This window comes from Acipenser ruthenus, chromosome 55 (genome assembly GCF_902713425.1).
Source record: "Acipenser ruthenus chromosome 55, fAciRut3.2 maternal haplotype, whole genome shotgun sequence".
Lineage (NCBI taxonomy): Eukaryota > Metazoa > Chordata > Actinopteri > Acipenseriformes > Acipenseridae > Acipenser > Acipenser ruthenus.
Window position 1 is genome coordinate 4,725,845 of NC_081243.1, and position 12,704 is coordinate 4,738,548.

Genomic DNA, 12,704 nt, shown 5'->3' on the forward strand with positions numbered 1-12,704 from the left:
ACGCTATGCCTTTAAGAACACAAGTGCCAATTGAGAACATACCGGCAGCTTGTTAAGTGTTAATTGTCTCCCCTTTGTACCAAACATATTTAAACCAAAGGAAATAGTAATGTATTACAGTGCCATTTTCTAATGTGATTAAGAAATGCAAAAAGCACCGTCCCTGGGTGGGCTTGAACCACCAACCTTTCGGTTAACAGCCGAACGCGCTAACCGATTGCGCCACAGAGACCAAACTGTTAAACCGCCAGCATATACGGGAGATACTGCACAACGTGATTGAGGGAGCAGAAACATAAACTAATGTTAACAGAAAATAAATATAAAAAGAGAATTTCGACAAAAGCTGCCGGGAAGCACTGCCGCTGCTGATTGCTTGTTTCTACGCGCTTTGAAAAGGGAGTCTCGTCTTCCAGAATATCACTTACAATGTGGGCCATCAAAAATAAAAAATAAAGTTTCTAAAGAAGATGATTTCCGCAAGCTAAAACACCACACGAACACTTGTCATGTGACACTTTCTATATTGGCTTGCTAGCTTTCAATTGGCTGCTGGTCCGCGGCGGTGCGGCACTGAGCGCTGGTTTATCATGTTACAGGTGTTACACACCAGCTCCAGTAGGCACTGAGCGCTTTTCACCACCAGCGACAGTGTTTCACTGACGCTGGCATGCGTATCGGGTGCATAATGACGTTTTTATTAATGCCACTTTCTTACGGACAGTAGTGATGATACAAGACCAGAGCCAATAAACCTGTTATTTTCTTGTCCTTTCACTACCATATTCTATTGTGCTTGTTCAGAATACGCGTGAATCCTGAAAACATCTTGTTAATTTTTAAACAAAGCCAGCAGCCACTTTATTGATCACTCTGTGGATTAACCGCTATTGGAATACAGATGCTTGTGTTAAAGATGTTAATAGACTTTCAATGTACACGTTTTAGAGCCAAGCGTTTGTTGAGGCAGTTCCAGTGTTTGCCTTTTGGACTTACTCTGGAAGGAATACAAAAAAAAAAAAAACATTTGTTGAGAACCGCATTTGGGAGAAAACTTAACAGTTTCGAAACGCATTAGTAAAGGCATCGGATTCTCTTATGGTGTTTCCGAGCTGTTGAACGTTTCGCTTGTTAGGGCGGGCGAGTCTGTTACAAAGAATTGCCACACTGTATGTATCTCCATAATGCGTTGGGACTAAATACGCCGATACATTAAAACTACTTGGAGAATGCGGTCATCGATCCTGCTACTTCTCGCATGCTAAGCGAGCGCTCGGAAAGATTGTTTCAAGGAAATCAACAGCTGATACCAACTCTTGTCAGCACTCAATACTATTTTAATTTCCATTTTAAATCAGACTAAAATAGTGTTCCTAACTGTGGCAAAGTGCCCCGCCCCTGTGTGCATTTGTGTGTTCTGTGTTGTATGTATGCGTGCGTATGTTAATGTTGGTGTATAGATTGGTACACGGGATATAAACAGGTTTGTGTTTCACGTGTGTTTAAATTGTATATTTGTATTTAGGCACGGGATTGCACATCACACACGTGCATTTAAAATATAATATGTGAGCACGGGGTTGCACAGAATTAATTCACGTGCTGGGATTCAAGTGAATAATTAATTAGTAATTGAATCCCAGCACAACAGTATATATAGAGACACGTAGCACTCAGTCGGGGTTAGGTGTTCGGTGAGTGGAGAACGGGATTAGAGACGGAGGTAATAATAATAATAAGAATAATAATAGTTAAAGTGTTTTCACTCACCGTGTTTGTTCGTCTGTGTGTTGTGCACTGTCTAGTCCGTTTTGTTTGTCTATTTATTTTGGCGCAAGTGCCGTGTCCTCTGTTTTGTTACAACCGTTTATTTTCTGTCTGTTTATTCATTAAATGCTGAGCGAAAGCATTCGCTCAGCTCCACCAAACTCCACATCTCTCTGTCGTTTGTGTTCCTGTTTCTGGTCTGACGCCACCCACTCCGGCCGTCTTTGTGACACGTGGTGTCAGAAGTGGGATAATAGCGCCTCCAAGCGTCAGACCAGGAGAGGGGGTTTTGTGAAAAAAAAAAAAAATAGTAAAGCGAGGATGGGAAGAAAGAGCTGCAGGAAGCAGCAGAAGCAGCAGCAGCAACAACAGCTGCAGCCCTCATCCTGCATGCCGGGCTGGGAGGAGGACAACCACAACGGGGCAGTAGCCACCCCTCTACCCCCACTGCCACCGGGTTCCCCACCGTCCCGGGAAATATGGGACTGGCTGGTGCACCCTGAGGGGAACTTCGCCAGTGACCTCCCCTGGGTTATTCACGCACTGCAGATGCGAGATGGGAAACGATGGGAGGACTGGGAGCAACAGCACAACCCGACATCCGTTCGTGACCTCACCATGGTGGTGCTGGGTTACCTAGCTGCAGACATGGGAGGGATGCCTTCCAGTGAGCAAGAGGGAGAGGAGCAGTCGCTGCCCTCTCCAGTACCCGAGTGGGAGGAGCCTGAGCGTCCACAGCCCGAGTGGGAGGAGCCTGAGCGTCCACAGCCCGAGTGGGAGGAGCCTGAGCGTCCACAGCCTGAGTGGGAGGAACCTGAGCGTCCACAGCCCGAGTGGGAGGAGCCTGAGCGTCCACAGCCCGAGTGGGAGGAGCCCGAGCGTCCTACGCCTGAGTGGGAGGAGCCCGAACGTCCTACGCCTGAGTGGGAGGAACCCAAACGTCCTATGCCTGAGTGGGGGGAACCCGAGTGTCCACAGCCCAAAAGGGAGGAGTCGGGGCGTCCACAGCCCAAAAGGGAGGAGGTCGGGGATGATGGCTGGGAGGTTTTTTTAAAGAACCTCGCAGCAGAGTTATGCCCTGGCTGTGGGGCTTATGGGCACACGTTAGCCATATGCCCCACCCAGTATGAAGAGGAGGAACTAGCGCCCAGACGGGGGGACCGCGAGCATCCAGCGCCCAGACGGGGGGACCGTGGGAATCCGAAGCCTGAGAGGCAGCTGTTCCCACCTTCACCAGCAGAGCAAGAATGCCTGCTGGTTTCCCCAGCACAACCAGCAGAGGAAGAATGCCTGCTGGTTTCCCCAGCACAACCAGCAGAGGAAGAATGCCTGCTGGTTTCCCCAGCACAACCAGCAGAGGAAGAATGCCTGCTGGTTTCCCCAGCCCAACCAGCAGAGGAAGAATGCCTGCTGGTTTCCCCAGCAAAACCAGCAGAGGAAGAATGCCTGCTGGTTTCCCCAGCACAACCAGCAGAGGAAGAATGCCTGCTGGTTTTCCCTTCAGAGGCAGAGCCGCACCAGTCCCCTGCAATAGGAGCGGAGCCGCACCAGTTCCCTGCAAGAGAGGCAGAGCAGCACCAGTCCCCTGGAAAAGGGGGAGACTACACGCTGCTCCCACCTCCATCGGCAGGAGACTACACGCTGCTCCCACATCCATCGGCAGGAGACTACACGCTGCTCCCACCTTCACCGGCAGGAGCAGAGCAGCCGGAGCTGCCTCTGCCTCTGCCACCTACATCGGCAGGAGCAGAGCAGCCGGAGCTGCCTCTGCCTCCGCCACCTACACCGGCAGGAGCAAAGGAGCAGGAGCTGCCTCTGCCACTTCCAGGAGCAGAGGAGCAGGAGCTGCCTCTGCCACTTCCAGGAGCAGAGGAGCTGCCTCTGCCTCTGCCACTGCCAGAAGCAGAACAGCAGGAGCTGTCTCTGCTTCCCATACCTCCACCACGGGGAGTACGGTGGCCGGAGCCCCAGAAAGGGGAGCTGTCGGCCACGAAGAAGGGGGAGGAGGTCTGGAGACCACCAACCCCAGCAGCAGTTTCGCTGCCGGAGATCGTGGGGGAGGTCAGGAGACCTGCTCCCACTGCAACAGTTTCGCTGCCGGAGATCGTGGGGGAGGTCTGGAGACCTGCATCCACTGCAGCAGTTTCGCTGCCGGAGATCGTGGGGGAGGTCCGGAGACCTGCTCCCACTGCAGCAGTTTCGCTGCCGGAGATCGTGGGGGAGGTCCGGAGACCTGCTCCCACTGCAGCAGTTTCGCTGCCGGAGATCGTGGGGGAGGTCCGGAGACCTGCTCCCACTGCAGCTTCTTCGCTGCCGGCAGAACTGTGGTCGGAGCCCCACCAAAGGGAGCTACCGGCTACAAAGACAGGGGGAGAGGTCAGGAGACCAGCATCCCCCGCAGCAATTTCGCTGCAAGCATGGACCAGAAGGCTGTCAGCCGTGCCACTACCGGCAGGGGTGCTGACAGCATTGCCAGCCATGGGCCCACTGAAGCCTCCCTTCCCAGCCCGAGACTTTGGCCTGGACTGCTGGATTTTTAAGGGGGGAGGTGGCCATTGAGGCCATGTGTGCTGCGCACAAGGGGGGGTATATGTGGCAAAGTGCCCCGCCCCTGTGTGCATTTGTGTGATCTATGTTGTATGTATGCGTGCGTATGTTAATGTTGGTGTATAGATTGGTACACAGGATATAAACAGGTCTGTGTTTCACGTGTGTTTAAATTGTATATTTGTATTTAGGCACGGGATTGCACATCACGCACGTGCATTTAAAATATAATATGTGAGCACGGGGTTGCACAGAATTAATTCACGTGCTGGGATTCAAGTGAATAATTAATTAGTAATTGAATCCCAGCACAACAGTATATATAGAGACACGTAGCACTCAGTCGGGGTTAGGTGTTCGGTGAGTGGAGAACGGGATTGGAGACGGAGGTAATAATAATAAGAAGAATAATAATAGTTAAAGTGTTTTCACTCACCGTGTTTGTTCGTCTGTGTGTTGTGCACTGTCTAGTCCGTTTTGTTTGTCTATTTATTTTGGCGCAAGTGCCGTGTCCTGTGTTTTGTTACAACCGTTTATTTTCTGTCTGTTTATTCATTAAATGCTGAGCGAAAGCATTCGCTCAGCTCCACCAAACTCCACATCTCTCTGTCGTTTGTGTTCCTGTTTCTGGTCTGACGCCACCCACTCCGGCCGTCTTTGTGACACTAACACAGATTGCATTTTTGTTGTAAACAGACTAGTTGTTGAAGACACTGAAAATACAATATTAATATTATTGGCAGACCGTCGCCCCCAACTGGTAATATCTTGGTAGCACAACAGAGACTTCATATGATACAATGTCTGAGCAACAACGAGGTGTTACATTAACAATACAAACTAACTTGAGACAGCCAAGCCGTTAAAGCAGACCTTAAGTTTGTCGTGTGATACAAAAGCAAGTTTTGGCATTTTTGCATTGCCTGCCTCGTCAAACAAGCTCGAGCCACAGCACACAGCGCTGCTGCATCGGGACACAGAGGTGGATTTTAAAGCGACTGAATCAACGAGCTGAGACTACTTTTTGAAGAAATTGAAAACATACCTCTCGTCGAAATATTTGCTATTTAGTTAATTAATTTATTTTTTGAATTTGCAATTGGCAGACTACATTGCCGAGGCAATCTGAATTGCTCGTATCAAGCAGCGATGGAGCCTATGAGAATCACTGGCATAAATCAAGGGGAATTAGCTCAAATGGTAGAGCGCTCGCTTAGCATGCGAGAAGTAGCGGGATCGATGCCCGCATTCTCCAAATAGTTTTAATGTATCTGTGTATTTAGTCCCAACGCATTATGGAGATAAATACAAAGTGTGGCAATTCTTTGTAACAGATTCGCCCGCCCTACATGTGTATTTTAAAGCAAAGTCTCCTAATTTGTAATATTCCCCAGACTGAAAAACTGCAGTGCGCCCTCCATCGTATGCCTTCCGAGAAGCACAAACGGATTTTTGTTTTATATTTTTCAGCAATGGAAGAGTTTCTGTTAATTGAGAATAAATATAAATGGCTTGAAGTTTGCTTTAATTTGTAACGTGTTTGTAATGAAATATGTGGTTTTTTACCAATCATTGTTCTGTATACTAGCTACTGATGCATGTCCAGGAGGTTGCTCCTCCGCTTCCCATATGGTCTAGCGGTTAGGATTCCTGGTTTTCACCCAGGCGGCCCGGGTTCGACTCCCGGTATGGGAACGTCTTTGTTATTGTCATTTTGTTACAGAACTGTGGTCATGTGTAATGTGTTTTCATTATAATAATAAAGCTAGTTACTTAAAATGTATATATATATATATATATATATATATATATATATATATATATATATATATATATATATATATATATATACACACACAGAATGGTGCAATGTATTTGACTCTATTCACATCACCTCACATTTCACTGGTTGCCTACGAGGGCTTGAGAGGGGTGACGTAAAAGTGAGAGAAAGAGCAGTTTAGACACATAACATACAACAATCTGACACTCGCTCCCGACGGGTCAGGCAGCATCCTCTCGCTCCCGGGCGTTTAATAGAGCAAAACTCTGTCTTTCCAAAGAATTGTGTGTTTTTTTCTCCGAATGGAGGCGTGGGCTGAGGGCTGATTGCGTCTGCAAAGCTGTTGCTGTGACACGCCTTGTAATATGGAATATATTGAAACCGAATTGTCTGCTTGTGTAACACCTAGCCAATAAGGAGTAATTAAAACGTAACGCGAGCATTGGTGATTCAGTCGGTAGAATTCTCGCCTGCCACGCGGGAGGCCCGGGTTCGATTCCCGGCCAATGCAACCTTCTTTTTCTTTTTCTTTTTTACTTTATGTATACAATTACAGCAGCACGCACCTGCCTTCAATCAGTAAAAAAAAAATCTCCCCGTCGGGGAATTGAACCCCGGTCTCCTGCGTGACAGGCGGGGATACTGACCACTATACTAACGAGGAAGGCACACGCTACCTGCCAATATGGCAACGCATTTAGTTGCAAAGCGTCTAAGTCAATACTGCCTGCTGAGCTTAATGTCGGTTTACGGATCGAAAACAGTATAGTACAAACCAAAACAAAGAAAAATTCGGGCTCGTCCGGGTTTTGAACCCGGGATCTCTCGCACCCAAAGCGAAAATCATACCCCTAGACCAACGAGCCAGCTGCCGGTTTTATCCGGCGGCCGACGCGTGATACAGTCTCTGGCAGCAAAATAAGTGCAGCATGACCAGAGTCCCGTTCCGGAATGCTGCTGACACCTCAGAGGAGGGGGGCTTAATACTCGCCAACGCAACCTTCATTATTTTTTGGCATTCTTATAGTGCTGCTTTTTTTTTTCTTTTTTTTTTTAAATTCGCAGCACGAAAACTAGGATTCACGTGTGTTTCACGTAACACTTTTTCAATTCATTCATCTGGTCACAGTGTTTTACCGCTACAGCAGGACCCGACAATGCTTTTAATGGAATCGGCATTCAAAGCTGCCACGTCAGTGGAGAACTGCCCGAGTACTCTCGCTCTCATTTCAGACAAGGGGGTTTGAATTGCCTTCTAGCCGTTCTCGCTCACGCCGGGCGCCGTGGCGTGTGTCTGTAATCCCAGCTACAGGGGCAGGTTGAGGCTGGCGGATCGCTTGAGCACGGGAGCTCTGTGCTGCAACTGACTGTGCCGATCGGGAGTCCGCACTTAGCACGGCATCGACATGGCGTTTCTGGGGGAGCTCGTGAATGCCAGATCATCTAAGGAGGGGTGAACCGGCCCAGGTCGGGAACGGAGCAGGTCAAAACCCCCGTGTCGCACCAGTAGTGGCACTGCTCCTGTGAGCGGACGTTGCAGTGCATCCTTTGCAAAACAACGAAACCCAGCCTCCTTTTTTTCTATTTATTTTTTGAAGTACTGTATCACGCGTCGGCCGCCGGATAAAACCGGCAGCTGGCTCGTTGGTCTAGGGGTATGGGGTATATATACAGAATGATGCAGATATAACTGACTCTATTCACATTCCCATCGCGACATCATCTTAAACGCCTTAACTCTCAAATACCAATTTCCACTGCATGCAAACTTCAAGCCATCCTATTGATTTGATCAGGAGCAGTCTAAGAGTGTATTGTCTATTGCGTTGTGGGAGGACGCTTTGACTGAAATGTTGATAATCGTAGGACATTATTATTTGTGCCTGGAAGCTCAAATTGAATGAAATGGACTTTGAAAGTTGTATTAAGTGCCTTGATGAAGGGGGCAAATGAAGAAGTGCAAATCCGGGAACAAGAAGGTTGCAGGAATGGCCTGATGCTGGGAAGCTGGAAATTAACGTGACAGAGCAGAAGGAAGCAAGTTTTCTTCCAGGACAACCTTGTACTTGGCTTGATTCATGCCAAAGCTGCCCGATTCCAGCCTTGCTGAAGCACCCCCAGATCATCACCGATCCTCCACCACATTTCACAGTGGGTGCGAGACACTGTGGCTTGTAGGCCTCTCCAGGTCTCCATCTAAGTATTAGACGACCAGGTGTTGGGCAAAGCTGAAAATTGGACTCATCTTGGGGTGCTTCAGCAAGGCTGGAATCGGGCAGATTTGTCTTTGTGAAGGACGCATGAATCAAGCCAAGTACAAGGTTGTCCTGGAAGATAACTTGCTTCCTTCTGCTCTGACAATGTTCCCCAACTCTGAGGATTGTATTTTCCAGCAGGACAGTGCTCCATGCCACACAGCCGGGTCAAGGTGTGGATGGAGGACCACCAGATCAAGACCCTGTCATTGGCAGCCCAATCTCCAGACCTGAACCCCATTGAAAACCTCTGGAATGTGATCAAGAGGAAGATGGATGGTCACAAGCTATCAAACAAAGCCGAGCTGCTTGAATTTTTGTGCCAGGAGTGGCATAAAGCCACCCAACATCAATGTGAAAGACTGGTGGAGAGCATGCCAAGACGCATGAAAGCTGTGCTTGAAAATCAGGGTTATTCCACCAAGTATTGATTTCTGAACTCTTCCTAAGTTAAAACATTAGTATTGTGTTTTTTAAAAATGAATATGAACTTATTTTCTTTGCATTATTCGAGGTCTGGCAACACTGCATCTTTTTTGTTATTTTGACCAGTTGTCATTTTCTGCAAATAAATGCTCTAAATGACAATATTTTTATTTGGAATTTGGGAGAAATGTTGTCAGTAGTTTATAGAATAAAACAAAAATGTTCATTTTACCCAAACACATACCTATAAATAGTAAAACTAGAGAAACTGATAATTATGCAGTGGTCTCTTAATTTTTTCCAGAGCTGTATATGCATCAGCACTGTGCTGTGGCTCGAGCTTCTTTGACAAGGCAAGCAATGCAAAAATGCCAAAACTTGCTTTTGCATTGTAGAACCTATTCAATTTAAATGCACGCTATGACTTTAAGAACACAAGTGCCAATTGAGAACATACCGGCAGCTTGTTAAGTGTTAATTGTCTCCCCTTTGTACCAAACATATTTAAACCAAAGGAAATAGTAGTAGTAATATTACTATAGCTTCTGTCAAAATTTTGATTGATGCGGGGGGGTTGTATTTATGAATATATAATGAGGGGGCGGGTATTATTGAATTTATGAATATATAATGAAGGGGAGTGTATTTATGAAATTATGAATATATAATGAGGGGCCATGGATTTTATGATGGTTACAAGACAGATATGCTTATTGAATATAGGTTTTTTTATATATATATCATATATTGTATATATATACCTATAAACTTATGGCACATCTGTTTATAAGATATGGACAAAAAAATCATGTTTAATATGTTATTTATGTAATCGGAATAGTGGGATACCCATGTTTTTATAAATGCTTATGTTAACTTATGCTTTGTGCAGACAACGTTAAAGTTTTGTTTTTTTTTACATAAGACACAGTTAATGAAAAGAGAAAGTTTAAAAAATAAATTATTACAAAACAAAGAAAAAACAAAACAAAAAGAAGAAAAGAAAACACAATATTCCCCATTTAAAAGCATGTAATCAAACATTATATACAGTAAAACTTGGAGTGTTTTGTCATTTTAAAAAGGGGGTCACAGAAATACATTATATATATATATATATATATATATATATATATATATATATATATATATATATATATATATATATATATAGCCAGTTAATGAAAAGAGAAAGTTTAAAAAATAAATTATTACAAAACAAAGAAAAAACAAACAAACAAACATCTTATTCACCATTTAAACAAACATTATACACTGTAAAACTTGAAGTGTTTGAAGAGTACAATTTCTGAAAAAGTGCTCGCTCGCTCTCTCTCTCTCATGCTCTCTCTTACCGTTTTCAAAAAACGCTACAGCCAGAATTCTCTCCCTCTCATTGCTTCCTCTCATTGCTTCTTCACTCTTCAAACTGCAACAGCTGAATGATTCCAAAAACTCGTTCTGTGCCTTAAATATGGGGGCGTTCCTTTACACCGCACATGCGCACAAAACACACACTCTGCGAGAAATGCGTCATTCAATTTTACACGTAATGAACAAGGGAGGGCTGGAGGGGCGGTGGGTCAGCATGTGCTGAAAACATGCCGACTGTGTTTAAAATGTTCGATCTGCTGATTGTACATTTTTCCTGTCCCAACCCTGCGGTTACGTTGGGGTTTGACAATTGAAATATACACGTTGTTACTTTTGCAATATCATCCATCCTGGAGTTGCATAGTCTAGTTTTTTATGGGTTTGGAAAACAGCTGGCTATCTCAACGCGCATACGTTTAAGCTCTGCTGGGTCCTAAAGCCCAAAATGTATTGTATAGCTCCTATAATAATATAATTATTTAAAAAAAACACGCTTTTTATTTTTACTTTACCGTAATTAACAAACCATGATCATTTACAAATGTATTCATTAAACCCTCTTTAGTTTAAATCCCAAAAAAGGGTTTTAAGAAAAAATATATAAAATTGAAAAATGTTGTATAATGCAAATAAAATAAGAGAGAAATACTGTATGTGGTTTATCCTCAACAGATTTGAACAGACTCCTACACAATCAAACTATTCTGAGGGTTTGTGGCAAATCATTAAATATGTTTTTACTGTTTCGATTTTTTAAAAACTATAGGAGCATTGTACGGCGTTATGTTTTTAATTTGATTAAAACTAATGTTTGCACATCCAAATGTTATGACCCCTTTTTATAATTTATATTTTAGATATTATCAATGGTAACTCATTATATATATATATATATATATATATATATATATATATATATATATATATATATATATATATATATATATATATTGTAATAACCACGATCCAAGATGCAAGAGTATAACTTTAATCACTGTGTCTTTTATTAGAAAAATCTCTGGGGCAAAAACTACACATTAATGTTTTCTAACTAAGGAATTCCTAGACCTCCTGCTATCCTAGGAGATGGTAAGTATATAGAGCGCTACTGACCTCTAGTGGCATAACATGAGAATAGGTGCCATTCGATTTTACACGTAATGAACAGTCTGGGGTATGTGTGTGCTGAAAGCCGATAATAATTAGATAGGAAGATACTTTTGCAAAATCATCAATCTTGGAGTCGCACAGTCTAGTTTTTAAGGGTTTGGAAAACAGGTGGTTATCTCACTTGATATACCGTGGCCTTCAAAAGATTAGACAGAAATGTTTTCACCCGTGACTGCAGGGTCCTAATACCCTAAAAATGTATTGTATTGATCCCTATAATAATAATTATTTAAAACACGCTTTTTATTTTTTTTACTATACCGTAATTAACAACCCCCGATCATTTACAACTGTATTCATTAAAACCATCTCTTAATTCGCAAAAAAAAAAGGTTTTTAAGAAAAAAATAAAAAATAAAACTGAAAAAAAGTCCTATATTTGAACAGCCTCTTACACCTGTAACCTATGTGGTCAGTATATATATATATATATATATATATATATATATATATATATATATATATATATATATATATATATATATATATATTACTCTATTAATTTTTAGTGGCTTAACTTGAACAGCAATATACATAAGCATTCATATTTTACTATAATATATATATATATATATATATATATATATATATATATATATATATATATATATTAACTCAAAGAGTCTGTTGTAAACGTTTTTTTATATATGGGCTCTGTGTGTGTGTGTGTGTGTGTGTGTGTGTGTGTGTGTGTGTGTGTGTGTGTGTGTGTGTGTGTGTGTGTGTGTAAGGACGTTTAAATAAAACAGAAGACAGGGGCATAAAATTCAAACTAATAAAAACGTTTTTTAAATTAAAGGTTATAACCACAAGTGAGAATGTTTATTTTCTTTTTACACCCACAATGAGCATGTCTGATGATAAAAATCTTTGATCAAGGATGAATTTACATTTTCCTAACCGACCCCCCTCCCAGCGGGCACCGGCTTTATAGAGTATATAAACCCGCATCTCAGAACATGTATACAGTTCAGAAGGCATCAAGACCCGAAGCAAACACTCTAACGATATATAAATGGCTCAGGAAATAAACACACAGAAGAATTTCGTACAAGGTATGTGACGTTATGTTTTAATGCATAAATACCGTCTTAACTGCGAAAAAAAAACAAAAAAACTGTTAATTAAAAATGTATGTTTTAAAAAAAAAAACACGTTTATAACTCAGCCCGCAAGACTCGATGTTTTTGACATGTTTATTTCTGTTAGAAATGCATTGGGGGTATTTTACAGTTTACCCTTTTTTTAAAAAGTTTTATTTTAAAAGTTAAGATGATTCTTGTAACTCAGAGATATGCATGCTACTATAAATACGCACATTAACAGGGGTGAATTTTAGGCCTGTATTATTATTATTATTATTATTATTATTATTATTATTA

General features: G+C 42.9%; 5 non-coding genes across 5 annotated transcripts; 2 read left to right on the forward strand and 3 right to left on the reverse strand.

The window, feature by feature from the left end:
* Window positions 1-158: 158 nt before the first annotated feature.
* On the reverse strand, window positions 159-232 carry trnan-guu (transfer RNA asparagine (anticodon GUU)). Its single transcript has one exon. It is a non-coding gene; the product is annotated as a tRNA-Asn (tRNA).
* Window positions 233-5,937: 5,705 nt separating this feature from the next.
* On the forward strand, window positions 5,938-6,009 carry trnae-uuc (transfer RNA glutamic acid (anticodon UUC)). Its single transcript has one exon. It is a non-coding gene; the product is annotated as a tRNA-Glu (tRNA).
* A 527-nt stretch (window positions 6,010-6,536) lies between these two features.
* On the forward strand, window positions 6,537-6,608 carry trnag-gcc (transfer RNA glycine (anticodon GCC)). The gene has a single exon. It is a non-coding gene; the product is annotated as a tRNA-Gly (tRNA).
* An 81-nt stretch (window positions 6,609-6,689) lies between these two features.
* On the reverse strand, window positions 6,690-6,761 carry trnad-guc (transfer RNA aspartic acid (anticodon GUC)). The gene has a single exon. It is a non-coding gene; the product is annotated as a tRNA-Asp (tRNA).
* A 130-nt stretch (window positions 6,762-6,891) lies between these two features.
* On the reverse strand, window positions 6,892-6,963 carry trnap-ugg (transfer RNA proline (anticodon UGG)). Its single transcript has one exon. It is a non-coding gene; the product is annotated as a tRNA-Pro (tRNA).
* Window positions 6,964-12,704: the final 5,741 nt, after the last annotated feature.